A 13287-nucleotide genomic window follows, 5' to 3' on the forward strand; every position below is an offset into this window, starting at 1 on the left:
TTCAGTGTTATAAAGTACTTACTACCCCATAACCTTAACTCACTAAGATCATGGTCACTGGGGGTAGAGAAAAAAAAGTCAGTAATTACAGAATGATGTGATAAATGCTAGCTGTGATAGAAATAAGCACAAGGTATACTGGAAATAAAGAGGGAGGAGCACAGAGAATCAGTTTGAGAATGAAGAGCTTGTCAGGAAAGGTATCCCTGAATGGTAATACTTTAGCCCAATTCTGAGAGATAAGCAGGAGGCAGGCAATGAAGAGTCACCAAACAGGATATGGGAGATGTGTAACATCATGATATACTCCAGGATTGCACACAGTGCTTTATGATTAGAGCAGCTTGTGCTGTATGTGAGGAAGGAGAGACAAGACATCAGATGGTAGAGGGCCTGTGTGTCAAGATAAGAAACATTATGCTGAATGCTTGCCAGGCTAAATGCTGTGAGGAGATATCAGCAAAGGGATTGGAAATCAAGTCACATAGGAGTTGTTAGGGAAATAGGGCTACTTATACTGAAGAAGAGAAGACTTAGGAGAGAAATGTTTTAAGAGCAGTTCATTATGTTACTTCAGAATCAGAAAGGGTCAGCTATAAAATAATTAATTAGTTTAATTTTTGGTTTTGCTACATCTTCGTTGCTGTGTGAGGGCTTTCTCTAGTTATAGAGAGTGGGGGCTATTCTTTGTTGTGGTGCACGGGCTTCTCATTGCAGTGGCTTCTCTTGTTGCAGAGCAGAGACTGTAGGTGCATGGGCTTCAGTATTTGCAGCACACTGGCCCGGTAGTTGTGGCATTACTTGTGCATGGGCTTGGTTGCTCCACAGTATGTGGAATCTTCCCTGACCAGGGATTGAACTCATGTCCCCTGCATTAACAGGCAGATTCTTATCCACTGTAATACCAGGGAAATCCAGAAAGGATCAACTTTTATTCTGGCTTGGTAAACTACACACTATAGGCAGGTTCGCTAGACTCTTAGGTCAGTGGCCCAAATTGTTCAAACATTTGAGATGGCCCTACCTCCTATCCAGCTCTGGTCTTAGGAGTTCTCCGACTGGGGTCTGCTTGTCAGCCCTGCTGTTCCTCGGGGGAAGGTGGTAGGAAAGAGTGTGGACATGCCTTTAGTTGCAGAATTACAGCTTGCAGAGGGTCAGGGGAACATGACTAAGGACTCTAGGAAAGGCGTGACCCCAGCTTGTGGTTAGAGGTGTGGTTGAGGCTAGGAATGAATCAGTGAAGCCTTGCCCAGAGGTAGAGCTCTCCTTTTCCATCTCTCTGCTTTTTCAGATGCTTTAATCCATTGTTTCCCTTTTGTAGCTGTCACTGACAGAGAAGTGCTCAGAAGAAAAAGCCAGAAGAGTCATTTCAATGGGTGTGAGTCTTTCTGGTCTTAACATCATCGTTCTCCTAATTGCCGTTCTTCTGATGAGCAAGGCACTCTTTCCTGGAAGCTTTGGCCAAGACACCTAGAGGTAAAGTATGAATACATGAAAGAAATAAAATGCATTTTTCCCTGCTTCCAGGCACAGAAGACCCTACCAGCCAGGACAAATGAACCAGAAGTTTAAATAGGCCAGGAGTCCTCAAGTTGTTTCTTGACTTTCTCTAGCTGAGAGGGTCTCAACCTGTGGCAGTTCTGTCCCCAGGGGACATTTGGCAATGTGTTGGAAGGGGTGCTACTGGCATCTGGAGGGTAGGATATTGCTAAACATCTAATTATGTGTAGGACAGCCCCTCCCTCCAACAAAAAGTTATCAGACTCAGGATGTTGATGGCACTGAGGTTGAGAAATAACTGATAAGCGCTTATGTTTATAAAGATTTGGTTGGGAGCAGGGGTGGATGAGGATTTGAGCATTAGTTCCTGATGCACGAGGTAGTTAGAGGTGAAAACCAATTTGAATTCTATGAACACAGGTTGCAAGTCCTCTACAAGTCTAACTTACAGTTGCACCATGGTTGATTCAGTTTAGGCACTACCTTCTGCTTTACCATTCTGGTCTGGATGTATCTGTGTGTTTATTCCAGCTCTCCTAAAATTGGAAGAGAAGGATGATGGAGGAAGAGAAAGAAAATCAGGGACTTTCCTGGTGGTCCAGTGGCTAAGACTGCTCTCCCAGTGCAGGGGGCCTGGGTTCAATTCCTAGTCAGCGAACTGGAGCCCATACGCCACAACTAAGAGTTCACATGCCACAATTAAAGATCCTGCATGCGGAAGCTAAGACTTGTTTCAGCCAAAAAAATAAACATTTAAAAGAGAGAGAGAAGAAACAACTTTGATGCTGATTTTTAGTTAGGTATGGAGGGGTGAAAACTTGAGCCTAAAATCAAGAATTTGATACTCTAAACATATGCCTCATTTAATTATGACCAACAACTTAACATAAAACAGGATAGTCATGGAAGAATAACAGATATCAAATCATACATGAATTTAAGGTTTGGAATCTGATTGAAAATGTAGAAATTTGGCAATTTAATAAAACAAATTGCCATCTGTAGCAAGAGTAGGAAAAAGATAAACCTTAGTCTCTTTTTCTAGCATTTCAACATTGTTACATGGCTACAGTCAGAATCCTGTTTCTATTGTCCAATTCATCAAAGTCAGTTGCTTATCTAATACGCTTCCTCCCTCCCTCCCTCCCTTCCTTCCTTCCTAACAGAATCTCAATTGTGTTTGGATTGGCAGTATGCCCAATTAATAGACATAATTTCCAGACTCCCTTATAGCTAGGAGCAGTCATGCACATACTCAGGCAAATACTGTGTAAACTGAGGCTTTCTGGGAATGCTTTGCCTCCCCATTTAGAGTTCACATCTACTTTTGGCTGCCTTTTCCCTTCTCCCTGCCTGGAGTATAGGTATAAGATTGGAGGTAGAGCAGACATTTTGTGACTATAAGGTAATTGTAAGAGTAAAAGCTGCATGCTAGAGATTTGGGAAGAGAAAGTGAAAACTCGGGGTTCCTGAGAGCAGCCTTGGACTGATGACTTATTAAATGGGAAAAATTAATCCTCTATTTGGTTGAGCTTGTTATTTGAGTTGTCTGTTACTTGCAACTGTATTCAATTCTAACAAACATATCCTTGAAAACAGTATTTCTGTTGGGATTTGTAGGCCTTCGTGTGTCCCTGATATAATTTTGTAAATTAAAGGATTCAAGTGTTCTTTGAGGGCTGTTAAATGTAATGTTTTTCTTTCAGTGACAATTTAAAAAGTTAACATAAATCTATTTTAAATTATCTGGATGCACTCATAACTAAGCACTACCCTGGGATTTTTATTTCTATGACTGTATTTGTTGTTACAATTACATTAAAGCATTTAACTTTAGTTTAACTTATTTAACTTATATGCAGAGTACACCATGAGAAACGCTGGGCTGGATGAAGCACAAGCTGGAATCAAGATTACCAGGAGAAATATCAATAACCTCAGATATGCAGATGACACCACCCTTATGGCAGAAAGTGAAGAAGAACTAAAGAGCCTCTTGATGAAAGTGAAAGAGGAGGGTGAAAAAGTTGGCTTAAAGCTCAACATTCAGAAAGCTAAGATCATGGCATCTGGTACCATCACTTCATGGCAAACAGATGGGGAAACAGTGGAAACAGTGACAGACTTTACTTTTGGGGGCTCCAAAATCAGTGCAGATGGTGACTGCAGCTATGAAATTAAAAGACGCTTACTCCTTGGAAGGAAAGTTATGACCAACCTAGACAGCATATTAAAAAGCAGAGACATTACTTTGCTAACAAAGTCTAGTCAAGGCTATGGTTTTTCTAGTGGTCATGTATGGAGGTGAGAGTTGGACTATAAAGAAAGCTAAGCGCCGAAGAATTGATGCTTTTGAACTGTGGTGTTGGAGAAGACTCCTGAGAGCCCCTTGGACTGCAAGGAGATTCAGCCAGTCCATCCTAAGGACATCAGTCCTGAGTACTCATTGGAAGGTGCCTTGGCAGGATCCAGGGGATACCCTCAGGATGAACGGTGAGAGAGAGAGAGAGAGAGAGAGAGGACACGTGAGACCAGCCTTGATAGGGCCAAGTCTGTGTTTTACTTTTTGACAACCAGTTTTATACCCTTTCACAGAACATTTTCAAGGTACAAGATGCTTACTCATGATTACACAGGATTAGTATTACATCATTTTGTTTTTTAGGAAAAGCAGGATGTTTTTTGCTTTCTAATTCTATAGTAATTCTTAGCACATGATCTTCTGGCCTTGGGGCCATTAACATTTTATGCAGGGCAGGTGAATGTAAACCTGTTTTCTGTTTTTATGGTTACCTTAACTGAATGGCAGCAGTCTCATAGGGAAATAGTACAGAGTAGAATTATATCCTTGTTAATACAAAATTAATCCTTCTGCAAAAGTTGTCAGTTGCATTTATCTAAGAAGTTTACCCCATACAGACTCTGCGGCTTCAGTGAGGCAGCCTCTGCCTAGCACTCCTGGCTGACAATTAACAACCATCTCATTGTTACCACACTAGGGCTAAGTCCTTATTTCTCTAGATCTTAAACTATATTAACAACGGTTTCTATAACACTACCTTAGCACATTAAAAGCAAAACACAGCAAGCAAAACACAGCAAGCAAATCTCAACCCAATAACCACCTATAGAATGATTTTTCTTGTGTTTTCTAATAGGACTCCTTTACCCCTTAAAAAGGCTCTATGTCTATTAGGGCTTTTATATAATCAGGTTCTTTATGATATTTTATGATTAGGATATTATAAGCAATCATGCATATTAGTACCAAGGGCATAAATGCATTTGGCTAACAAACTACCAGCAAAGGAGTTTAAATTAAAACACTCCTTTCACCCTGGATAATCTCATAAAATACCATCACCTGGGAAACTTATTGATTAAAGTTCTAAATTGATTCTTATTTGGGAAGAGATCAGGGAAGGCCTTCCTGCCTGTGTCACAGAAATTAGGGAGTAGTCCATTGAGGCAGGCATCAGAAAGACAGATACCATCTTTAAGGTGAGCGCCAGGGGCAGCTTTTCGAAATCCCTGAAAACCTGATCCGCCTTGCCCATCAGGTTTTCTCCCTCATGGCCTTGTTAGGGGTAGGGTCTCGTGAGCTGACCTTTTCTAAACCCCTGAAAACCTGATCCGCCTTGCCCATCACGTTTTCTCCCTTATGGCCTTGTCATGGGTAGGGTCTCGTGTGTTGGCTCCCGGCAGGAAGGACTCGATGTTGAAGCTGAAACTCCAATACTTTGGCCACCTGACGCGAAGAGCTGACTCATTTGAAAATACCCTGATGCTGGGAAAGATTGAAGGCCAAAGGAGAAGGGGACAACAGAGGATGAGATGGTTAGATGGCATCACCGACTCAACGGACATGAGTTGAGTAAACTCTGGAAGTTGGTGATGGACAGGGAGGCCTGGCGTGCTGCAGTTCATGGGGTCACAGAGTCAGACAGGACTGAGCAACTGAACTGAATTGAACTGATTTAACTTTAATAGTTTATAGGTTTAACCTTAATGGTTTATAGGTTTAACTTTAATGGTTTACAGGTTTAACTTTAACAGTTTATAAGTTTATGACAGGTTGCTATTAGGTTAGCAAGTCCTAAGGTTAAGATAATCATTGCTCTAGGACATCTGCTTTATGCTGCTGCTGCTAAGTCACTTCAGTCATGTCCAACTCTGTGTGACCCCATAGACGGCAGCCCACCAGGTTCCCCCGTCCCTGGGATTCTCCAGGCAAGAACACTGGAGTGGGTTGCCATTTCCTTCTCCAATGCGTGAAAGTGAAGTCGCTCAGTCGTGTCCGATTCTTAGCGACCCCATTGGCTGCAGCCTACCAGACACCTCCGACCATGGGATTTTCCAGGCAAGAGTACTGGAGTGGGTTGCCATTGCCTTCTCCACATCTGCTTTATACTCACATTGAATTACCTCACCTGTTGCATCTAGTTAGTATGAAGAAGGGGGCAATTGCTGTTGATGAGTCAGTTAACTGTGTCCACCACAGCAAATTAGTGCTGTGATGTAACTACTGCTTTAAGTTAAGTGAGGGCCAGATGATGTAAAAAAACACTGTATGAACCAGTTTCATGGCTAGTTGAACAGAGAAAGGTAATAGGAGAATTGAGTCACCAACACATGTGTTAGCCAGTAAAAGTATGCAGAACCCAGGAGGTGATGAACTATAATAGTATTGGGACCATATTCATGAAGGGTATTGTTTAAAATAAACTCATTTTGTATATTATAACTGGCAATAATTCATCAGCAGCAAGTATAGTAGTGATTAACAAGAAGAACATTTTCATGAAAAAATATTTTAAATTATATTCAATATTGCTTAACCTATCAAAATATTAAATATTCTGAATATAGGGACTTCCCTGGAGGACTTGCGGTTAAGACTCTGTGCTTCTAATGCAGGGGGCACAAGTTTGATTCTCAGTCAGGGAACTAAGATTCTGAATGCTGCACTATGTTGCAAAATACATATGTATCTGCAAACATCACTACAGATGGTGATTGCAACCATGAAATTAAAAGACACTTACTCTTTGGAAGGAAAGTTATGACCAACCTAGACAGCATATTAAAAAGCAGAGACATTACTTTGCCAACAAAGGTCTGTCTAGTCAAGGCTATGGCTTTTCCAGTGGTCATGTATGGGTGTGAGAGTTGGACTGTGAAGAAAGCTGAGCACAGAAGAATTGATGCTGTTGAACTGTGGTGTTGGAGAAGACTCCTGAGAGTCCCTTGGACTGCAGGGAGATCCAACCGGTCCATCCTAAAGGAGATCAGTCCTGGGTGTTCATTGGAAGGACTGATGTTGAAGCTGAAACTCGAATACTTTGGCTACCTGATGCGAAGAACTGACTCATTTGAAAAGACACTGATGCTGGGAAAGATTGAGGACAGGAGGAGAAGGGGACGACAGAGGATGAGATGGTTGGATGGCATCACTGACACAATGGACATGGGTTTGGGTGGACTCCGGGAGTTGGTGATGGACAGAGAGGCCTAGCATACTGCGGTTCATGGGGTCGCAAAGAGTTGTACACCACTGAGCGATTGAACTGTACTGAACTGATACATATATATGGAGAAGGCAATGGCAACCCACTCCAGTACTCTTGCCTGGACAATCCCATAGACGGAGGATCCTGGTAGGCTGTGGTCCATGGGGTCGCTAAGAGTTGGGTACAACTGAGTGACTTCACTTTCACTTTTCACTTTCATGCATTGGAGAAGGAAATGGCAACCCACTCCAGTGTTCTTGCCTGGAGAATCCCAGGGACAGGGGCACCTGGTGGACTGCCGTCTATGGGGTCGCACAGAGTCGGACATGACTGAAGTGACTTAGCAACAGCAGCAGCAGCATACATATATATGGGGCTTCCCCCATGGTTCAGCAGTAAAGAATCACCTGTAGTGCAGGAGACCCAAGTTCAATCCCTGGGTCTGGAAGATCCCCTGGGGGAGGGCATGGCAACCCACAACAGTATTATTGCCTGGAGAATTCCATGCACAGAGGAGCCTGGTGGGCCACAGTGCATAGGGTTGCAAAGAGTTGGACACGATCAAAGCAACTGAGCATGCACACACACATATACATATGTATTCTGAATTTTAAAAATGAAATAAAATTAATGAAAGTTAAATAATTAAGTTTAATAAATCAAAGCAACATTGGGGATCCTCATGAATATTTTTCCTTTCATGAGAGACCTAATGTTACTTTTGTTTCAGAATACTATTTTTTTTTTTGTAAGTTATATTTATTTTTATTTATTTAATTGACTGTGCCAGGTCTTAGTCACAGCATGTGGGACCTAGTTCCCTGACCAGGAATTGAACCCAGGCCCCCTGCATTGGGAGCATGGATGCTTAGCCACTGGACCACCAGGGAAGTCCCCTCAGAATACTATTTTAATAGATCGAGAGAACTAAATCTTTTACAGAACCATGCTGGGAACCAATGCTGTGCCCAGCAGAGAGCCATCCTTATTTGAACTAGACAGAGAAAAATTTTAAGGGCCTACTGAGCAGCTGACCTGACCTGAAGCAATTCTTTTTAAGAAAGCCCCACTTAAAGCCCTTAGCAACCAGTAACTTAGTAACAGATTTTTTTTTTTTTTAATTTAAAGGATTTTAGAGAAAACTCAGCAGTAAATCTCAAGGGTGACATATAAATCTACATAATGACTGAACTGTTAACTCATTCCTTTTTTGGTTTGTTTGCTTTTTTGTTATCCTTTGCTAGGTGCAATAAACTTCAATGCTGATGGTGAATATCAAAGGAAATTATTCTGGGTAGAAACAGTCCATCTTCATGAATGACCCTTTGTGCACAAAATGCTGCATTTTTTTGGTTTCGGTTAGGTTTTGGTTTTGGGTAGGTTTTTTAAACTTCCTTTAACTGCTTTTGTCCCTCCTCTTATCCTCATAGAAAATCTTGGAGATTCTGGTCTTGGCTCCCCTCTCTCCACTTTCTTAGGGATTTCATTTTCCTCCTACAGTTTCAGATATCCTTGATATCACAAATTATGCCAGAAAGTGTAATGCATTAATTCATTTAACAAATATCTACTGTACCTATCATGTGCCTGGAAGCATGCTGCTAAGTATTAGAGTTATAATATGCTGAACAGCATAGGCAGGGTCCCTGCCTTTCCACAGGTTTACACTCAAGTTTCTACATTTCCAACATCCCCCTGTCCATCTCCTCCGGGAATCTCAAATTCAGCATGTCCCAAAGTAGACTCATTATCTCTTCCGAATTGCACCATCTTCACCCATTTTCCCTGGGACTCATCTTTGACTCCTTCCTCTCTCTTAATTCTTGTAACTGATGCTCAGATCTTGCAAACTCTGCCATCTGACCCCATCTTTCCACGCTTGGCACTACTGTCTTCCCTCGGGCTCTTGACCTCTTTCCCCCAGTCATGGCTATAGCTTCCTTCTTGGTCTCCCTTATCCTTTATCTCTTGGTCCCCTAAATCTATTTTTGCTGCAGCTGCCAGAATGATAAATAATACAGCCTGATGTGGTCATTCTCCTATTCACAACTCTTACTTTCTTTCTATACTTCCATATTCAATTTTGCCCCCTGGGATAAAATTCAAGCTCCTCAGCCTAGCTTATGGGGTACATCATAAAGAATCTCTGTGTTCTTAGTCTCTACATTCTAGACTTCCGCATTTACATATTACTAATATTCAACTTTTTGTGCTTCCCCAAACATATTGTTTTCCACTTCTTTTGCTGTTTTCTCTGCCTGGAACTCATTCCACACTTTTCTTCTCCTTTAGTTCAGTTCAGTTCAGTTCAGTTGCTCAATCATGTCCGATTATTTGTGACCCCATGGACTGCAGCACGCCATGCCTCCCTGTCCATCACCAACTCCCGGAGCTTGCTCAAACTCAGGTCCATTGAGTCGGTGATGCCATTCAACCATCTCATTCTCTGTTGTCCCCTTCTCCTCCCACCTTCAATCTTTCCCAGCATCAGGGTCTTTTCAAAAGAGTCAGCTCTTTGCATCAGGTGGCCAAAGTATTGGAATTTCAGCTTCAGCATCAGTCCTTCCAATGAACACTCAGGACTGATCTCCTTTAGAATGGACTGGTTGGATCTTAGCTAACTCCTTCTCCTTAGCTAACTCTTTTTTTAAAAAGTTATTTTTATTCATTTATTTATCTTTGGTTGTGCTGGGTCTTTGTTGCTGTACAAGGGCTTTTTCCAGTTGCAGCAAGTGGGGGCTACTTTCTAGTTGTGGTGTGTAGGTGTCTCATTGCGGTGGCTTTTTTTTATTGCAAAGCATGGGCTCTAGTGTGTGTGGACTTCAGTAGTTTCATTTCACAGGCTCTAGAGTGCGGCTCAGTAGCTGTGTGCATTGGCTTAGTTGTCCTGCAGCATGTAGGATCTTCCCAGACCTGGGATGGAACCTGTGTCCTCTGCATTGGCAGACAGATTCTCAACCACTGAACCACCAGGGAGGGAAGCTCTAGCTAACTCTTTAATGATTCTTCAAAACACCTCAATAGATGGTGTTTTGAATATCTTTGCATGTCTGTTACCTAGTAGAGAATAGGCCTCCTATAAATAGGAAATGTTCAAATGTTCATCTCCAAACGGCAACTCTGGATAATTCTACCTGGCTGTCTTGTGAGCATCTCAGTGCTGTTTGCCTCAAACCAAACTGATTATTGTCTCCTTTAAGAGAGGAGTCAGTAATAAGGTAGACTCCAGAGTCAGCCTGGCTAAACCACTGTAAGGCACATCTCCAGGGGGCACCATTCACATTATGGTCTATGTGGTCTATATAAATGTTACATCTGCCTCATGTGCAACATGATGGCTCTGCTGGCCTGGATGGCATCTGGCTCCAACACCACTTAGCTGTGACTTTAGACAATTTACTTAACTTCTTTGGGTATCAGGCATCTCATCTATAAAACAGGTAGTACTCAATAAATGTTTATCACTATTTTTAACCTAAAATTGTCTCCTCCTATGTGTTTCCTATGAAACCAAGGACTCAGACTGAACCTCCTCTTTCCTCTCACCCTAAATGCAAGTAATCCAAAAGCCTGTATAAATATACTTTCTCTTCTTCTTCCCTTCCTGCTGCCAATGTCATTAGTTATGAGACTTCTCTTTTTCTTTTAAAAAATATTTATTTATTTAGTTAGATATGGCTGCATTCTGTCTTAGAGGCAGCACTTGGGATCTTTGACGTGGCTCGAGCACTTAGTTGCTAACAGTGTTGCCCCTCATTACTAGTTATGATTGCTGTGGGATCCTAGTTCCCCAACCAGGGATCGAACCTGTGCCCCCTGCGTTGAAAGGCAGATTCTTAGCTACTGGACCAGTAGGGGAGTCCCTGTGAGACTTCTCTTACTTGGAATATTGCAATAGCCTCTCAGTTGGTCTCTTGTCTCCTAGTCATTGTGTTCATCCATTACACAACTGCTAGAATCATCATCTTAAAATGTAGTTCAAGTAAGTCAACTCCACATCTCAAAAATCTGCGGTGCTTTCCGAAATTAATTAAGCACATCTCCTAGGCCAGTTAGCATGAGGGGTTCTGGTACTACAAATATAAATAAAACATAAAATCCTTCCCAGAACTACTGGTGAACAGGGAGGACAAGGGTCCCGTAGAAGGATAAAGTTTCCCTGCCCCCATTTCCAAAATCTTTACAGTCCTTTGAGGAAAGAGACTCTACCATCACTTAATTACACAGGCAGTCAATAGAGTTCTTCTCTTGTTAGAACTGTCCTGCTATTTCCTTTTTTTATATTCCCACCAGAACTGGATATTAATATTTCCCTGGGCCAGGATAAGTCTTGATTTTTAAATAAGATAAGTGCCCAGCCCAGGGCCTGACACATGGTAGACACAATAAATGGTAATTTTCTTCTGGGTGAAGTAGGACTGTGTGTTGTTGGTTTAACAGCAATAACCATCCACTATTAAGCTCTGAGGCTAATGCAGGATTCACAAGTTTGATCCGAGTCAGGAAGATCCCCCGGAGAAGGAAACAGCAACCCACTCTAGTATTCTTGCTTGGGAAATTCCCATGGACAGAAGAGTGGACAGAAGAGCCTGGTGGGCGACAGTCCATGGGGTCACAAAAGAGTGGGACACGACTTAGTGACTGATTACACAAAAACACTAAACTCTGAATGTCTGTTTTCCCCTGAACCCTCAAGAAGTAAATGAGGGGCTTCCCTGGTGGCACAGTCGATAAGAGTCTGCCTGCCAATGCAGGGGACATGGATTCAATTATGGATCTTCCCTGGTCTAGGAAGATCCCACATGCTAAAAGGCAACTGAGCCCATGCGCCAGTAACTACTGAACTCTGCATGCCTAGAGCCTGTGCTTGCAACATGAGAAACCAACTCAATAAGAAGCCCATTCACCACAACAAAGAGTAGCAACCCCCTTCCCCATAGCCAGTAAAGAAAGCTGGCACAGCACCAAAGACTCAGCACAACTAAAAAGAAATAAATAAATGAAAATATTAACGATATTAAAAAAAGAATAAAATTTGATTGAGCACAGTAATGGATGGCTGTGACCAATTAAAAATAAAAATAGAAGGACATGAGTAATGGCCAAATAACTGTTCCTCTCAGGCAGAGAAGGAAAAAAAGGGGAAATAAAATCACTACTGTTGTGCAGTAGGATGATAAATGCCAAAACATTTTGAGATGCTCAACCAGAATGACACAGCATTTTCCTACTTTTTATCTTGCTATAAAGGTCCAAAGGAAACAGGGTATTGGGGGCTGTGGGCAGAAAGGGGAGCACAGTACTCTGTGTTCTGTTTTTTCCTCCCCCTGGGCCTGCCCTATGTAAACCGGGCTAGCCAGGAGTGCTGTTTGTTCTACCTGAGGTCCTCACTCCAGCCCTAGGCCTTCCTTTGTTCTATTTTCGCGGGCTTTTCCCTTCCTTGTCTTTTAGCCACCGCCATTCTGGTCTCCTGTTTCCTATTCTAACTAACATATGTATCCAACATTCTTTATTTTATATCCAGTGCTATGTTGTGACTTGAGGACGCAGAGATGGTTGTGACCAAGCAGGCTACTGTTTGGGCAGAAAGGATGGAATGAATTGAGGATCAGTGGAAGTCAGAAGGTAATGCTTCAGCTGACACGTTTTCTGCAGGCCAAATAGGAGAGAACAGGTTCTGCATGTTCGAACAAAAGCCCGAGGTTTCAGTTACTCTCTGTCCTAGGTGTTACAACAGAGGAGCAAGAAGAGTTACACTAATAACAACAGCTAACACTTTTAATGTGTGAGAATTGCTAAATAAGCTAGAGATGATCTCAACAAAGAATTCATAGTATTCCCATTCTACAGGCGAGAAAAGTAAGGCTAATTGATTAAGACTCTTGCCTGAATGCCACACATAAAACAAGAGTTTTAACAGAGGAAGACAGAGTCCCAGTTTCTATGAACCACAAATCAGAGAGGTGAATGAATGAGATCAGATTTCAGAAAATTTCCTCCAGCCGCAGTGGAATAGATGGGATAGGAACTCATGCAGGGGAGCTGGAACGCAACAACCCTGTTCTAAGGAAGAACAAGGGAGGCTGTCTAAATAATGAGGGTTACGGAGGATCAGCACTAGAGCAGAGGCTGCGGAAATAGGGGCGGAATATTTCAGAACTACTTGAAGAGATCGTTCTCTTCAGGGTTTGGCTAGACGTAGTCTTCCGTGAGCAGCAGCAAGGGCCCGCACCCTGGTTTGGGCCTTACGAACAAGGAGGAGGCGTTCGTGTTCTGT

Source organism: Cervus elaphus, chromosome 20, assembly GCF_910594005.1.
Source record: "Cervus elaphus chromosome 20, mCerEla1.1, whole genome shotgun sequence".
NCBI classification, from domain to species: domain Eukaryota; kingdom Metazoa; phylum Chordata; class Mammalia; order Artiodactyla; family Cervidae; genus Cervus; species Cervus elaphus.